Raw genomic sequence first — 18,848 nt, forward strand, 5'->3', positions numbered from 1 at the left:
ATAAAAACATCACAATAACCCACAAGTAATCCAAACGACTCCAGTCCATTAATTAACATCTTGTGAAGTAAATAGAAGTATGTTTATAAGAAACAAATTCATCATCAAGACGTTTTTAACTTCAAATTGTTGCTTTCGGAGTCCACAATCCATAATTGCTTTCTCCTGTGAACACAGATCAAGCACTGTTTACAAGCTAAAACAGTATAAAACAGTTCTAAACAAATATGTGGGTGGATTTTGATGTGAGAGGAGAACAGGGGATGGGCCTTTTCACTGGAGGAAGCATTATTATGGATTATGGACTCATATTTTGGCTAGAAGCAACTGTTTAAAGCTAAAATGCCTTAATGATGAATTTGCTTACTACAAACACGCAGTTACAAACCCTCATGGTGTTTCAAACCTGTATGACTTTCTTCTATTTAAATCTCATATTTACGTTCCTCAAATATAAACAGCAAGCAAGATTCGTCAAATGTTAATGTGTTTTACTGATCATATGAACGTCAGTAAATCACATCACTGTATTCACTCAAAAGTGTTAGATAACCAATTCTGTATAAACACTGCATTACTGCACTGACATATAGATGTATCAAACAGGTCATAGAGTTTCACATTCTGCCTCCTGGCACTTTCTGTAATCACGGAGGAAGAGGAGAATGGAAGATGATGTGATAGTTTGCTTCGCTTACCAGCACAAAGCGCTGCCGCTCATGGCTGTATCTTCAGCACAGTGGGCGGCCCCTCATCTCACTGCAGAGCGGATATCTTTACTGGTGCTTTCCATCAGCATGTGTGGCCAGTAAGCTTGTTTTAGTGGAGCCGTGGGTTTCTGCTGGGTGGAAGACGGCAGTTACAGAAGAGATATGAAAGGAAATAGAGGCATAATCTTGGTTTTGTCTTTCTCATCCTCTCATTTTGTCTTTCTTCTGTTTTTTAAAGGGATAGTTCACCCAAAAATTAAAATTCTGTCATTAATTACTCACCCTCGTGTCGTTCCAAATCTGTAAGACCTTTATTTATCTTCGGAACACAGATTAAGATATTTTTGATTAAATTCGAGAGCTCTCTGACCCTGCACAGACAGCAACACAACTGACACATTCAAGGCCCTGAAAGGTAATATAGACATTGTTAAAATAGTCCATGTGACATCAGTGGTTCAGTCTTACTTTAATGAAGCTATGAGAATACTTTTTGTGCTACTTTTCTCAATATCATCACATAACAAATTAATAACTTGAATTGTTAACAAGTTAATAATTAATAATGAATTACACAACTACTGTAAGTATATCCAACGTTACCCGGATTTGTACAATATATTCTCATTATATATACAATATATATTTGCTATATACAACATAACAAATCTCAACTGCTTGATTGATATATCATTAAAAATGTAAACTATATTATAATCTAGCAATATATTAAAAGTTGGCTATATAGTATACCCTACTTGACCTGCATATATAGTATTCTCACGTAAAGCAATATATTATAGCAAATCTCGGCTGTTTATATCATTGCAAGATGTAAACTGTACTGACGCATAGCTCTGTATATAAAGTTGGATATATTATATTGTTCCCAACCAGGGCTCTCAAGTCTCACGCATTCACCGTGAGACACACGCATTTCAACCAGTTCACACGCTCTCATGCCATACCTTGTATTTCTCACGCCGAGAAGTAAGGGATAATTTGTCCCGCTATATATAGCCAGGGCCGTCCTTAGCTGACGGGCGGCCCAGTGCGAGGTAGGGAGCGGGGCCCCCCTCGGTCCATCGCAAACGCGACTGACCCTGTATATAGCCTATATAATAAATAGATGAGGTGCAGTAAATTGTTTTATATATTTAAAAAAAAGTTTAAAAAATACAAAGAAATTTGGCCCCAAACTGAACAGCAGTGCTCAATGTACGGTACACATACAGTATTGCAGAACTTGCCCTGAGTACGTCGAGCTGTGTGTAGCCTGTGTGTGTGTGTGTGTGTGTGTGTGTGTGTGTGTGAGAGAGAGAGAGAGAGAGAGAAAGAGAGAGAGAGAGAGAGAGAGAGAGAGAGAGAGTGTGTACACATTTCAGCTTATAAATGTTTTTTTCTGTTGTTTGTTGGACATTTTGATGTCTTGATTTTTTGAATGAAAGATCAAAAGATAAATGATGCAGATTAATTTTCACAGCCACATTTCCTCATACACTCTAAAAAATGCTGGGTTAAATACAACCCAGCGCTGGGTAAAATATGGACACACCCAGCAATTGGGTTGTTTTCAACCAACATTTGGGTTGAATGTTTAACCCAACCTTCTGTGCAGTAATCCAACTGCTGGGTCAAAACAACCCAATCGCTGAGTTTGCCCATATTTTACCCAGCATTTTTTAGTATTTACCAAGGGTGCCAATATTAGTGGGCGGCACTATACATAGAGTATACTTGTGTAATGAAATGTGTTTATGCGGTTTAAGGTTAAAAAAACACATTATTTTCCACATACTGTACATTATTGTTTCTCCTCTATGCCCTACCTTTCTGAAACGCGTCGATTTTTACAAAGCTCATCGTTCTGAAAATCGCTATCCAGGCAGCTATCCAGTGCATTGTGGTTGGCCGAATACCTCAAGCGTGTGACGGAAATGTTACACCTCATACCATACTGTGATGCTGTGTCCCGGCCGGTGCGACGAGACAAAACCAATAAAACCCATTATAAATGAGGCATTTGTAGCATCCAGTGGGGACATAATTACTGATTATAATTACTTATACTGTCTTTTTACACGTTGCGTTGCATCGCGCCGCGTAAACATAAAACCATGTCTGCATTTGTGATCGGAGAAACTACAAACAACTAGCACTGCTCTGCACTGCTCAAAACACACGTTTGAATGGCCAGTGACAAATCCTTTAAATATGAAAACGTACTTAAAGGCTGTGAGTCAGCATTATTTGTCAGAACACCGGCATTGTAGGCTACTCTCCCAGGATCAGGAAACAGTCCTCGTCCTCCATAAAATGCGTTGCACACATCTGAATATTTGGTTTGAACTGTTCTGGAACAGTGTTGTAAATACAACTTAACCACTGATGTCTAGCTGTGTCCTCTTTTGGGCCAAACAAAGTAGTTTCGCTTTCACAACGAAACACACAGCGTCTCCACGACATGGCGTCAGCGGTAACAATACTACAGCGAGAATAAAAGTTACGCCTTCTTTCATTGCGTGAACATTTGGGCGGCATTATGCAAATCTTCCCACGTCGTGACGTAGACATGTGGGGGCGTGTTTAAACGAGGCGTTTTAGGAGGGCGTGGATGACTCTTTTATAAAGAATATCTCTTTGGGTTTGAGACTTTAGTCTTTGCAACTTTAGGGATCTTATCTATTCACAAACAGCTTGTAACACTCCAAAGAGAAAGGAAAATGTGAAATCGCATCATATGACCTCTTTAACATCTCTATAGTTACTAAAAATGGCATCAATGTTAATTTTTTTTGTCACCCACCAAATGAAAATCAAAAGCACGATCACTTAGAAACGTAAATCCACATTACTGTTCAATAAACAGCATCATATGAATTCATCACATGTGCTAACAGCTGCAACACCAGCCTTCATTTTAAAAGGTTTCATTTTCATCAAGATGACCCAGTCTTGTCTTAAGGACAAAGTGAAACTCAATTCAAATGACTTTACCTCCATAAACAGTTGCACTGCATCTGCCCTTGAAGTTAATTTGGTTGTCGGTGGAGAGCGTGTTTTGGCTGCATGGCAGGGGGTTCCTCGCAGGGGTTCTGAATGAAATTGGGAAGTTATCCACAGCTTTGTTTTCCATAATTTTGGCGGATAAACAACCATAATGTAATTGCCGTTTTCTTTCTCCCCTAAAACACATACACACAGAGGCTCACACACACAGTCTTTCCACATCCTTCAATCATCTGTATTTGTGCTGACTTTACTGCTGAAACTATCAACATGCATCCCTCTTTGATCATAATATTAATACCACACATTAATCCAGCAGTTAAAAGGATCCTGGGAGGATTGAAGATCTCATTTTAGACAAATCCAACTCCTGAAGCCTTAAACAATTCAGTTCTGTAAAACAGAGAATGGGAATAAAATATAAATTATGCACAATGAAAGAAGTCCATAAAAAATAAAATTGAAATATGTAATAGCTTTATATAACAGCTTTTGATTAATATTTTTGTGGAAAATGTGATACACTACCATTTAAAAATTTGGGGCAAGTAATAAAAAAATTTGAAATTAATATTTTTATATTTAAAATACAAAAGTTCTTTTGAAGGTTCTAATCATCTAAGAATCTTGAAAAAAAAGTGTATTGCCATTTCCACAATCACAGGAACAAATGACATTTTATACAAATATTAACATTAATAAATTAATTACTGTTTTTATTGTATGTACTGTATGTATTGTATGTGTGTGTGTGTGTGTGTGTATATATATATATATATACACAGTGTCTTCATGTTCTTCAGACTCAGATGCAAAGACTCGTTCTCAGGCCACCTTTCCTTAACATCAAACCAGGAGCCCCTAGCTCAGTGCTGAATTATAAATTAGGCTGTCAGGCGACCCACTGTTTATGAGCTTGTGTGGTCATTTAAATTTAATTTGAAATGGGATTTCTCTTTAGGGTCTGTCTGCTCAGCAGAACAGCACCAAAATAAAAGAAAAAACACATTGCAACCCCTCAACCTACAAGTCTGGATGCTCCAGAACAAGGGAGGGAGAAACACACTATATTGTACAGGAAAAAATAAGCGAGCTGTGTCACAGTGACTGGGCTGGGGCAGTGAGAGTACAGTTCAGTATTCAATCTTTTAAAAGTGAAATAGAAATGATGGGAAGTGAAGACAACAAAACATTTTTGTAGCTGCACTTTGGAGGAAGTCCAAAGCTTCAGATTTGGTCCATGATGGTTCATTATTATGGAAGGAGGAATACAGAAACCTTTGGAAACATATAAAAACAATGTGATCAGTTTTGAATCAGGCCCAAAATAAACTGTTTTTACACAAAGCAAGTAGCAGAAAGTGGAAAGTCATGCAGAATGGTTTATAATTTGATACTGTAGTTTGTAGCAGATAATATTGGGAATATTATATCAAAGTATGACATACATAGTGAAAAAATGCAAACATTGAAATAAAATATGTTACAAAACTTCCCGGTCTCCCTTATGAATAAAACCGTTCTTGCCTTTCCAGCAGATTAATACATCACTTGTAATGTTGAGGATGATAGATCTTGCATGTAAAACCTCATTATTGAAATGTCTCATACTTACAAATTGGAATCAAGCTGGACACAAAATGTCTTCAAACAGCTGAACATTGTATGCAAATTATCCAAACATATGGCTTGTTCACATCAGGTCTTGTTCACATCAAGTTCATTCAAAGAATTTGGACCTAAAGTGAAATAATAATGAAAAAGAAATGTCTTTTAGCTTTGAGGTCATGTACTATAACGTTAAAGTAATCTTAAAATGTAACTTATTGACTTATTGTATCTACTTATTGTAGATACAGGTGCATCTCAATAAATTAGAATGTCGTGGAAAAGTTCATTTATTTCAGTAATTCAACTCAAATTGTGAAACTCGTGTATTAAATAAATTCAGTGCACACAGACTGAAGTAGTTTAAGTCTTTGGTTCTTTTAATTGTGATGATTTTGGCTCACATTTAACAAATGTTAAATGTGAGCCAAAATCATCACAATTAAAAGAACCAAAGAAACTACTTCTGTGCATTGAATTTATTTAATACACAAGTTTCACAATTTGAGTTGAATTACTGAAATGAACTTTTCCATGACATTCTAATTTATTGAGATGCACCTGTATATGCATATAAAGTTACAGTATTTACAAACCAAAAGCATTAAACACTTACCCACAATTACAATAAACACCTTCAGGAAATGAAATTTGCTGAAAATGTATTCACCCTCACAATATCCAAGATGTAGATGAGTTTTTTTCTTCATCAGAACATATTTAGTGAAATTTGGCATTGCATCACTTGCTCACCAATGGATTCTCTGCAATGAATGGGTGCCGTCAGAATCAGAGTCCAAACAGCTGATAAAAACATCACAATAATCCACCATTTCAATTCATTAATGACTGTCTTGTGAAGTGAAAAGCTGTGGGAAACATTAAGGTGTAACACTTGTAAAGAGTATCTGATCTCTGCATATTTCTCTCCTGATTCAGACAAGACAACTTTTTCACTGGAGAAAGCAATATTATGGATAGAGGTTCCAGAAGGAATGGTTTGAAGTTAAAATGTGTTAATGATCAATTTGTTTCTTACAAACACAAAGCTTTTCACTTCACAAAATGTTAATTAATTGATGTACTGGAGTCGTACTTGTGGATTGTGACTCTCACTCTGACGGCACCCATTCACTGCTGAGGATCCTTTGGTGAGCAAGTTATGTAATGCTATAGATATACGCATAGTTAGTTATACTTAAGAAATGGCACTCTGCTGAATACAAATGATCAGCCAAAGAAAATCTCTTGAGCAGAGGTTAAAATAGGACAACATTTCAGTATCATAACAGCTCAAAATCTCCTTTTCAGACCAAATCCCTCCTACATATTTTGCATGTAGCATGTCCTCCTACATGTCAAACAGTGACAAGAGCAAATAAGGTATCACAAACTCTGGGGACGTTATAACTGTCTGTCTGTAATCTGCATAGATGAATCGCGACAACAATGACAAGTGAGAATCAGAATAAGCCACAAACTTAAATAGCTTCTCGTGCTTTGGGGGGGAATTAATATATTTAAAAGACCATACAAATAAGAAACTTCCTTTAACTGGGTTCCAAAAATCTGAAAACAAAAATTTTGCTTTTCGAAGATCTCAAAAGGTTGCAGCTCAGAAGCCCCGCCGGCAAATCCGCCTGGAGATTTCTTGCATGTCAAATGATTGTGATGCATTTCAATATGCACAGTGGGAAGCTTCCTTTTCATCATCCTGCCGGTGTGCACTGATTCCCCCCGTCCTAATGCTGCATTTCTGCTGCGTTGTTCTGTGTTCTTAGTAATCATTTATCTATGCAAAGCATTTGTGCTATGAATTTGAATATTTATTCAGATACACTGAATATAATAAGAGTTTATTGAAGTAGTCAGCATGTCCAGAGGGCTAAGAGTTTGCATAATTTATAAGATTTCACTGCTAAACTAGTTTGTCCAAAATATTACAAACAAATATATATATAGGAATGCCCTTTCACAATTTTGTATCACTCCGCTTGTTCTAGCCGGGTCTATGTTTTTTTTTTAATTATTCACTGAGCTAATCATAGAGTACATTAGTTAATATAAGAAGAAACGTCTAGCTTCGCGGTCTCTCTCTCTCTCATTTGGATGCACGTCTTGCCACATTGTTTCTCTTTTATAATCTCATTATTTCTCACTAATAACCTAACTGAAGCAGCACATGTCCTTGATACGAATTCTAAAAGTGACGTATGTTTAACTGTCAACTTGAGCTTTGAATCCGTGGCGGAAGGAAGTACAGGTGCATCTCAATAAATTAGAATGTCGTGGAAAATGCTGATACAGAGCCGGTATCGCTCTCATACTCGAGAGATATTGCTCATATATATATATATATATATAAACACACACACACACACTACAGTGCTCAAGAAACAATTGTCAAATAAATTAATATTTTTGTGGAAACATTTTCTTCTAGATTTTTTGATGAATAGAATGTTCAAAGGGATTACATTTTTTTTTTTTTTTCTTTCTTTTTTGGAACAATGTAAAATTTTGTCACTTGATCAATACAAAATGTGAAAAGCTGATTTTTTTGTAAGAAACAAATCCATAATTAAGGCATTTTAACTTTATACCATCACTTCTGGCCAAAATTACTAGTTCATGATCCATAATAATACTTCCTCTAGTAAAAATGTCCATGTTGTCCTCTCACATAAAAATCCACCAACATATTTGTTTAGAATGGTTTTAGACTGTTTTTGCTTGTAAACAGCGCTAAATCTTTGCATATTTCTCTACTGACTTAGACAAGACGACTTTTTCATTGGAGAAAGCTGGATTGTGGATGAATGACTTGTATTTTAGCCAGCAATGGATTGAAAATAAAAATACTTAATAATGGATGTTTCTTAAAAACACACAGCTTTTTGCTTTACAATATGTTAATTGATGGACTGGAGTGGTGTGGATTACTTGGGGATTATTGAGATGTTTTTATCAGCTGTTTGGACTCTCATTCTGACGGCACCCATTCACTGTAGAGGATCTACTGCTGAGCAAGTGAGGTAATGCTAAATTTATCCAAATCTGTTCTGATGAAGAAACAAACTCATCTACATCTTGGATGGCCTAAGGGTGGGTACATTTTATTTTCTGTGTGAAAATTTATGTCGTACACTTTAGAGTATATGATTTGTAATCCGTGAGGGAAGAAGAGAAACACATGGCAGACAGTCTGTCAGGGCTGAAAGCGACAGTTCTGTCTTGCAGGCCGTGGACCTCTGAGCCACAGTTTGAAATTACCAGCAGGGAGATGCCTGCAGGACTCAACCCCTGGCCTGTGGTCACCTCTGTGGCCTGCGCAGATGTCATTTTCAAAGAGAAGCCTTTGTCCAAGTGCGCATTGACTGTGCCACAGAGTTAAAGATGTCGAACAAAACATGAGACATCTGTCAACAGTCAGAGTATCGAGAGGCCGTTCTGTTCAGAAATGTGTTGGGTTGTTGAGTGAACATGAAAGTCGCTTTACTTGCAGATAAAAACGGGGGGGGAGGGGGGACGTGAAGTGGTAGAACAATTGTAGAGCCTATTAAGAAAGACAGCCAAAGTCCTTTCATAGAAACACAGTTGTTGTTTTCTCCTGTTGAGGCATAAATTATTCCTAGCATTGAGAGGTCATTTTGACAGGTCTAATTATCTATTGTACCAGCAGAAGGCAACAACATTACTATCATCTGGAGAAGCACATGGAAACTAATCTTTACACAGCCTACTGAATTCACGAGCATAAAAAGATGTTTTATGGCTCTACATTAGAAACAAAAGGAGTGAACTGTGCTTCAGCATCTACAGACTCTAATATTCTGCCAAGTCGGCCTTTCAAAGCGAAATGCACCAATGATTATGCTTGAAAAATACAGCAGGAGAGTCGTTATTTAATGGCCACTTTAATTAAGTATTGTAAAAAAATTACTGTTACTTACCGACTAGAATTCATAAATCAGAAAAAGTGGAAATATCTCCGTGTGAAAGCAACACCTGAATGTGAGAGGGTTTTTAAACGCCGAGACTAATTGACTGAGGTCAGAGGTCGGGATATTAACACTATTTACGGATTAAGCAATTGACTTGTAAGCAGAATGTTTTTATGAAACATTTCCCTCAGATTAACAACCGTGTGAATGAGTCTGGGTCAGTTGCTAAATGAAGATCTCGGTTTTAAGATGCCTCTTGAAAATGTCAACCCAGTGATGGACAGCCTTATTTCGGGACAATCAAATTTCTCTGACTGTACCGCTCTGAGTAATAACAGAAGAAAAATACCTCCTCTCACATACAAAAAACACCCGCATTAATATCAAAGACCCGCCACAGAGAGATGTGAAATCACTGCGGCTTTGCAGAGGAACGGTGACAAAAACTCAGTAGGGTGGATATTTAATTCCATCTCAGACCTTAGAAGTGAGAACCATCTTTCTGCTAATATGTCGAGCGTGATAATTATTGTCAAACTTCGTTCAAATTCTCATTTTCTCGTTTCCTCCTCATCAAACCGACTGTTGGCTTTATTTGTTTGTCAGCTAACACATGCTCTCGTCATTCCAGCGGAATATAGATTGGCTGCCGGCGTCAAGAGCGCAGGTACAGGCATGTGTGGTGCTTGACTGATAGCATCTATAACCAATGGCAACACATAGACTCAATTCACACTAAGAGATGGCTCGACAGCAGGCTGCAGGCAAGTTATTTCTTGAGGATGAGGAGAGTGAGCCTGTGGCGCAATCCTCAGAGACTGATGCTCCAACCCCGAGGTCTACTGCAGATATCATGCAGCGTCCATCTCATAACCAAGTCCCCTCTAAATCCACCTTGTGCATCTCAAACAAATGTCATTTTGTTCAGAGTAGTACGTTTATTTTTGCTTGCTAAAATAAGCTAAATCTTTCTGTACTACCTGTTGCTCCTTGTAATTAACCTTATGAAAATCAACCATGGTTTTACTACAAAAAACAAAAAACGATTATTATTGCAGTTAAACCATGGTAACAACAAATTAACCATGGTTTTGTTCAACTCTCACCATAGTTATGGTATTTAGTAAAACTGTACTGGTAATCAATCCTCCAAAAAAACTATGATTACTACACTTTTACTATAATAAAACATGGTTCAGTTTCATAAGGGTAGCTGCCTAGCACTTATATTTTTGTATTGTCAGATACTTTGCTCTGTCAGCTTCCTAGAACCTCAGTTGTTGATTTTATCTATTTCAATCTGATTTGCTTGTTATTATTCTGGATTCCATATATTAACAGTATTACCTAATGTTTTTCAGTCTGTTAGCAATTTGCTTATAGTTAATTTCATATGTTAGCGTATTTTGATCCATTCTGCTCTGTTAGTAGCTTGCTAGCACATCTACTCTTGATTTATATTATTCTTTTTCACTTCGTTAGCAGCTTGCTAGCACTTACTGTTGATTACATATTAGCTATGTATCTTTCAATCAGATTTTCTGTTAGCAACTTGCTAGCACTTCTATAGTTATAATTAGCTAAGTATTTTTAGACCCCTTGCTCTGTCAGCAGTTTGCAAGCACTTCTGTTGTTTATTTCATGCTAGCTAGCGATTTTTCAAAGTTGTTCTGCTCTGTTTGCAGATTGCTAGCACATCTGTTGTTGATTTTATGTTATCTATATAGGTTTCTGCTTTGCTTGGTTATCAGCTTGTTAGCACATCCGTCTTGACTACATATCTCAGCGTATTACTCTAATCTTTTTTTTTTACCCTGTTAGCAGCTCGCTAACACTCACTGTTCATTTTATACACTGGCTGTGTATTTTTTTCATCTGATTTTCCATGTATAGCAACTTGCTAGCACTTCTATAGCTAATTGCATATGTTAGCTATTAATGTTAGCTATTAATGTAAGTATATAATATACAGGTGCATCTCAAAAAATTAGAATGTCATGGAAAAGTTCATTTATTTCAGTAATTCAACTCAAATTGATATACATTTTCATTTGTACCATTGAGATCTTGTTGATCTTGATGGAACTACCCAGTATGACACATTAAATAAATGCTAACCTGCCAACAAAATGTCTGGTTGCTCATTGTTTCTGGTAGAAATAGTTTTGCATATACACCTGATAGTACACATTTTATATGTTACCTGGGAATCTGATCCATGACCTTGGTGTTGCCAGCAGCATGCTCACTACCTTATAAGGCATTACACTAAAACAAGTCTTACATTAAAATAAAGCCTTGGGAATCATACAACTCTGCTTAGACATGAGGTGGTTAAATTTGTTCACAAACTGAATCATTTACCTTAATAACAAAACAAAATTTTTATGTCTATCATTGTTTCATTGTGGATATCAACTAAATGTTTACCTTCTCAATATATAGGCCTACAAATGCAGTATTTATAGTACAAACTAAATGGGACAGAAAATGTATTCCAGAGATGTGACGACTTTCCAAACATAAACCCTTCCTCCAAACTTTCACATAGCAACAAGTAATCTGCAGAGCTGAATTCCAAATGACAGATTGCTTTGACTTGGCAGGAGAGGGTTGACAGCATAAGATTCAGATCTTCCATTTATAGAAAGAAAACCTGCGTGCGATAATACAGTCTTGAGGAAGCGATAAAAAAACACCTGTGTGCGGGGTCTATTTTGGGATTGGAGCAGTCAAGGTCATCCATGTGGAGACAAATTGTGTAGGAGGCACGGATAACAAAGGGAATATGTTAGTTAGTGCCTTCCGCAGAGCTCGGCAAACAGACAGGTGGATCTAAGAAAGAGACCTGCTGAGAGGCTGAGGGGAAGAGAGCTACATAAAAGGCAGGAAAGAAGTCTATCAGTAACTGAGGAGGAGTCATTATACAATCCGGGCACAAAAAGTCTCCAAAACAAAAAGGTTTATGAGGAAAAGATGAGGCAATACACTGTGAAGAGGTTAGGCTGTTTTGGCAGTCCTGTGATAGCAAACAGCGGTTAAAGACGTGAAAGTGATCTTACTAAGAAAACAATAAAATAGAGAAGTAAAATACAAATCCTTTGTTTAGTTTTAAACTGAGCAACAAAAAGCACAACTAATGCAGGACTACAGACTAAATAAAGTGTCTAAGGAGCCACTGGCTTCTACAATTAGTTTAGTTTTAATTACAGAATCACTTAGTATATACAGGCTATTTTCTGAACGATTCACTGAGTGAGTGCGATTCAAATCGCAATCTCATGAGCGGATTTGAAGCTGCGTTTGCTATAAAGACTCACTAAATAGATCCAGTTCATCATCAAACTTGCTCTGTTTTTGCCATTTTTCTGTCGAAAAACTGTATTGCACACTGATGAAACTACATTTGGATGCATATACGTTTTCCCACCTGCCTATATTTTAAGTTCTTGATGCAATTTTGTAATTTTTTGGTCACATTTGTATAGAAGCTTGTTTATCTCTTGTTGAGTTTCTTAAGTTTACCTCAAACAATTCAGGCTTTTTGGACTTGCTAGAATTGCAAGATATAAACTGTCTGAAAAAAGTCTGAATTGTGAGACAAAAAGTCACAGTTAGCTTTTTATTTTATGATTAGAATTAGAATTAAACTGAAATGCTAGAAGGTAAATCAGAATTCTTAGTTTATATCTAGCAACTACATTTTTTTCTTAGAGGTGTGACTTTATATCTCGCAATTCAGATTTTTTTCTCAGTATTGCGAGAATAAATGTCAGAGATGTGAGATAAAAAGTCGCAATTACCTTCGTTATTTTGTGGCAGTAACAAAAAAACTAAAATGTAACAAAAATGTAAACTCAGAATTTTGAGGAAATTAAGTCAGAATTAGCTACATATAAACTCAGAATTGCGAGAACTCTAAAACATGAGAAGTTAAGTCAGAATTGTGAGTTTATATCTCACAATTCTGAGTTTATATCTAGCTAATCCTGACTTTATTTCCTCAGAATCATGAGTTTACATTTTTGTTACATTTTAGTTTTTTTTCTTACCTTTGATAAATGGCAACAAAAAAACTAAAATGTAACAAAAATGTAAACTCAGAATTCTGAGGAAATGAAGTCAGAATTAGCTACATATAAACTCAGAATTGCGAGAAGTAAACTCTAAAACATGAGAAGTTAAGTCAGAATTGTGAGTTTATATCTCACAATTCTGAGTTTATATCTAGCTAATCCTGACTTTATTTCCTCAGAATCATGAGTTTACATTTTTGTTACATTTTAGTTTTTTTTCTTACCTTTGATAAATGGCAGAATTGTGAGATAAAAAGTCGTGATTAAGTTTTTTTTTTTTTTTTTTAACTAAAAATACCATGCTAGCCTTTTTAGAGGTATAAGATGCAGTTTGTCAAAGACAGATTGTACAAGACTCAATCACCAGATCTCTTCACCTCATCTTCCAGTCTCTCGTCTCCAGTGGCTTCATGTGACCTTGCCCGCCTCCGCCCTCTTCATCCCACCGCTGCCCTTTTGCAGTTGGGAGGCCTGTGTGGCCCCATCACTCTTAGTGTTGGTCTCTCTGCTAAAAATATCTGTGCCAACAAGGCAGAGTGGGTTCAGCCCTCTAACAGGAATAGCAGAGTAGCAGTCAACTGCTGTCTGACAGAGTCGCTGGAATTGTCAGTTTGCGAGCAGCACGATGCCCTCTCTTTCTCTTTCATTTTCTCCCTCTCTGTTGTCCTTCTATAGGTTGGACAACATCTCCGTCCCCTCTGATTCATGACATGTTTCAGACCAGACTGCTGCAGAGAGGGGGAGTTGTTTAGACAGAGGAACATGCAAATAAATACGCCATGCTGTTAATTTCCTGCAATTTCAATGGTGTCAAAATATGAGCACATGCCAAGCACTTAATACCACCCACAAACGCTACATTAATCACACCATGGACTTTAATCAGGGCTAATTTGACTGATTAGTTCATTAGGTTGTACTGTTAAGTGCCTTGGTGAAAGATTCAAGCCAACAAAACACTGAAAATCAGGCTTTCCAATAAAAACAAAAAAACTACAGAAGATATCAGGTGTGAAAATTACAATTTAAAAGGGACTTCACTTAGGGATAGTTCACCCAAAAATGAAAATTTCCTTATTATATACTCACCACCAGGTCATTTAAGATGTATATGATTTTCTTTCTTTGGCTGAAGAGAACTTAAGGTTTTGGAGTAAAACATTCCAATATTTTTCTACAGTGCAAATGAATGAGGCTCAGCGTGGACCATTTTTGATGGCCCAAAATCCATATTTAGGCAGCTTCAAAGTATTCTAAACAACCCCAGCCAACAAATACGGGCCTTCTCTAGTGAAACGATGAGTCATTTTCAGAACAAAATAAAAAATTCTTTATTTTTTACTTACAAATGTTAGAGAAGATTCTAATTTGTTGGCTGGGGTTGTGTGGAAAAAAAGAGCCCCATTTACTTGCATTAGATGGAGAAAAATCCTGGAATGTTACCCTGCAAAATCTAAATTTCTCTTCGGCTGAAGAAAGTCATATACATCTTGGATGGCCTGGGGGTGAAAATAATCAGGAAACTTCCATTTTTGGTAAACTATTCCTTTAACTAAAAGAATTATGCAATCAATAGCAAAAGAAAAAGAAAAAACGCGAAAAATTTGGAAAAAAAAATAGCAAAAACCGCATCTATAATGGACCTAATTTACATAAAAAGGAGGTGTGCTTGCACTGAAAAGAATGTTAATGTCTTAAATACATCACAGTACTATTACAGCATTTAGCGCCTGGTTAAACTGTATTTTTGCGTATGATTTTGCATAGGCATATTGCTTTTAAATGGTTTAACTGTGAATTTGCTCCTAAGGTTGTACAAATTATTGAATGGACAGCCTTATTTTCATTCACATTCATTTATTTACATTTGGTGTCCACACTAAGCATCAATGTATGATTATTTTAGACTTTATGAATAGTGTACATTAAATCTGACTTACATAGATAAGAAAAATATGTTCAGCTTTTCCTTCTCAGCCTTGTAAAATCATTGCAAGTCTGAGTCACTCTCTATTCTACTGTGGTCATGGTGAAATATTCAAATACGGCTCAAGCAGTTAGAAAGCTAACTATTGCCACCTAGTGGGAGATACAGAACGACACTAGCAGTCAAATTCAAGTTTATGAATAATTAATCTGATTGCATAAATGCTAAAACATTGCATAAAATCACAGCACAGTTGCTGGAATAGATGAAGATATGTGATGTGTGTAAATGCTTGTTTTGCTTTGATCAAGCTTCAAAACTGCTAAACAGTCTGATGTCAGCCTTCAAAGTACAACACAACTCTTTCACTAATACGTTTCATTTCCTAAGACAGTGGCAGTGAAACCACAAATGGGCAGGGCTGTTGTCGAACCACATGGGGACGCTGTCATTGTTTGTTGTTGTGCATCAAACAGGCCTCCAGATACAAATTCAATGGAGTGCTTATGTAACGTCCATGAATGAGAATTTAATTCCTTTTGTTTTGGCTTAACACATCCTAGACCGACACTACACGCAACAAACACACCTCTTGAGCCTGCGGTTTTCGTGCCTGTGTAACGGATCTCTGCACAAAAGCTCTACGACCGACTACATTTAATTGAGTTTTATTAAATGGTCAAACAGCAGGAACCGTGGGGATTATGGTTAATGCACATTGAGAGCCTTTGTGTTAGCACTGTCAGGAATATTTATTTATGTGTAATTGTAGCTCCCTTCTTGTGCATTTCCAATAGACCTCATGTCAGCTAAGGAATTACTCACATTAAAGCATTTAATGCTGAATAAACTGTCTTAAGCATGTGTTTGCAAACAATAAATATTGGCTCACACTTTATTTTAATATGCTGCACACAGAATAATGAAAAGCTAATATTATTAGCTGCTTTGTAACAATGAACACTGTTTTTTCATTACAACTTTAGTGTATAATTATCATATTTTATATATATTGTATTATTATTTTTAGTAGATCTGCCATCATGCAAGTGCATTTTTTTTTTTAATTAAAAAAAAACAAAGCACTATACCGGAATATAAAACACTATAGCAAGGTGAGGTTTCCTTTTATAAATATGATAAATATGATATACATTCAAAATGCATGTGTTTTAGCTGCAAATACCTGACACAGCATGCCGTTATTCTGCGTTTGAGGATAAACTCTCAGATCTCGTCCTCCAGAGAAGGCTTCCCTAAAAGTAGGGCGAGAAATCAATAACTTGAATCATTAGTCTGGCTCATGTGGGCAAATTATATAAACATTAATTGGATATGACAGAGAGAGATTGCTTTTTTTTTAGCCGTTTCCCATAAGCATTTGTCTTGTTGTAGCCTATTTGGTCAAGACAATCAGCCTCTGCTGTGTTTTTACTGTAAATACAGCTGCACATGAGAAAAAAATGAGAGAAAATTAAATTAATAATTTTTATATTTGGGTCCCAGAGACTGCAATGATGTTCACGTGAAAATAATACTAGTTATTTTAAAATTATATTTCTGATCTATAAACATCCTCTGACCTAATCAAAAACCAAACAGGCAGACCTTATCAAAACTGTACCTCTGTTTTACAGCTAATCATGCAGTTTTAATCACATTCTTTTTGGAGTCCAACTGATCTTTGCAAAAACATTCTAGAAAAATACATTAAAAGTAATGCAAGACCTACAGACAGAAAACGAGGGATTGTATACGTAACAACGTACCAATATAAAGTGTTTTTGACATTCTCCGTTAAGGAGAACCGACTGTGATCAGTACTGCCCTCCTCTGGCCTTAATGGAGAAAAGCATTGCAATGAAATATGTACGCGTGCTTTTGTCTGACATAAATAAACTGACTGACTAGCATAAAGTCACAGAACCTTCACGAATCCATGGAAAGCCTTCTGAGATGCTCTGAAAAGGAAACAACATTTGTTATTTTATTTCCTCAAGTCTTTTTAAACATAACCAGCGTGCCTTTAATTTGAAGATACACTCGCCACATGGTGGCAGCACTGCACTAGTCATACCGACTGAATGTTTTCCACCCTTCTTTCCGGCGCAGGGGCTCACCGGGGCAAAACCCACCTGACTCAATGCCTATTAATACAGACAACGCTTCAGTTTCATCCACAATGTGATTATGCCATCCCGGAGTGCAAAATGATACCCCCGACCGCAAGCTGTCAATACGAATCTCTATGTGCCTATTGTACCGCCGGGCACGCGTTGTGTTGTGCCCGTCCCCCGCGGCTAGGGACAGGTCACATAAATATTAGTGGGGTCTCCTCTCATCAGTAGGGGTCCCATCAAGAGAAATAAGCTTCTTCCAGGGAGGTGACTATTATAAACAGGTGCCTCCTTTTATTTAGTGTGTTGACACACTGTGGTCTAATTTCGCCTCTGGATCTTTCGGCACCATATTGTTTTGCCTGTTCTCTTTTCGCGCGAACCCTATTTTTTTTTTTTTCGCGCGCTTGAGTTTTTTGCAAATATTAATAGGTCTTACTCGTTTTGCCTCCGCCTCTGTTTCTGTCAGATATGTCTGCTGTGATAATTGGGCTCAATCATAGATTATTCATGGCGCTCTCAGACATGACCGAGCAGCTTTGTTTGCCTTGTGCCTCTCTGACAGAACCAGCCCACACGTTCCCCTTCGAACATGCCTCCTCTACCTCACAATATGCGTACCGCTCTCATCCTTTCTGTGGCGCTTGCATGTCCTTAATTACGACCAATTAACGCGTGGACGCAAACGCGGTAAAACATCCTACTTCTAAATGGACATACCCTGGAAAAATAACATGACAACCCCACAAAAAAAGCGCGGCTGTGCAGCAAATAACCCCCCTGAATGTTATAGTATTTATCAAAGAAAGCAATTCGCTGATATTTGCGAGTTCTCTGAGTACATCTTCTTGAAAATAATTACAGCGGTAATGACTTTTTCCCAGTAATGCTGGGAGAGAAGGGGACAGAAGCCGGAGACATGTAGGCCGATAAAATATCCGCGGCCAGGCCTCCCGGTGCGCTCTCCGCAGACACGCTACGGTCCGATATCTACACAGCTGATAAACCATTAGCCAGAGCCGTGACTCACTCGTTGATCGTAGTGAAGAGCGCTAGCGGACAGCCTGGCCCAATACTCCCAATTGTTCCCCTAATATCTGTCTAATGGCCTCCATTTAATCTAGGGAGGATGATTATTACGTATCCGTCCCCCCCCCTCCCTTTTCCCATGGCCAAAGCCGCAGTCCTAAAAGATGAATACATCTCGGTCATCAGTGTAAAGTAAAACATAATCAGTGCATTTCCCTCCAGTGCATGAGTATGCTAATGAGTTAGCTTCGCTGCGTAATTTTAGATTATGTTCATGCAGCGAGGGTGTTTGGAGGTTTGTCTCGGGTGTTGTGTGATCGTTCTCTGTGGTTTTCTCCATGTCCATTGAATGGGTTTTTATGGGTTTACAGACAAAGTGAACGCAGATTATTATCCTACATGTAATTAGACAAAATTCAGTAACCTTT

The 18,848-nt window shown here is 37.3% G+C and overlaps 1 long non-coding RNA gene across 3 annotated transcripts; it reads right to left on the reverse strand.

Annotated features, from left to right (window-relative positions):
- Positions 1–4,467: 4,467 nt before the first annotated feature.
- Positions 4,468–18,498, reverse strand: LOC107654109 (uncharacterized). Of its 3 annotated transcripts, XR_001630303.1 has the most exons (6): positions 18,422–18,479; positions 17,202–17,235; positions 17,044–17,112; positions 16,461–16,530; positions 13,725–14,075; positions 5,104–5,458 (listed from the first exon to the last, which is right to left on the reverse strand). It is a non-coding gene; the product is annotated as an uncharacterized LOC107654109 (long non-coding RNA). The 3 variants fall into 3 exon arrangements; XR_001630302.1 differs by lacking the exons at positions 17,044–17,112; positions 17,202–17,235 and adding an exon at positions 4,468–4,997 and having other exon boundaries at positions 5,335–5,458; positions 18,422–18,498; XR_001630301.1 differs by lacking the exons at positions 17,044–17,112; positions 17,202–17,235 and having other exon boundaries at positions 18,422–18,498.
- Between the last annotated feature and the right edge of the window lie 350 nt (positions 18,499–18,848).

The sequence above is a fragment of the Sinocyclocheilus anshuiensis genome, unplaced genomic scaffold, assembly GCF_001515605.1.
Source record: "Sinocyclocheilus anshuiensis isolate Anshui unplaced genomic scaffold, SAMN03320099.WGS_v1.1 scaffold115, whole genome shotgun sequence".
NCBI lineage: Eukaryota > Metazoa > Chordata > Actinopteri > Cypriniformes > Cyprinidae > Sinocyclocheilus > Sinocyclocheilus anshuiensis.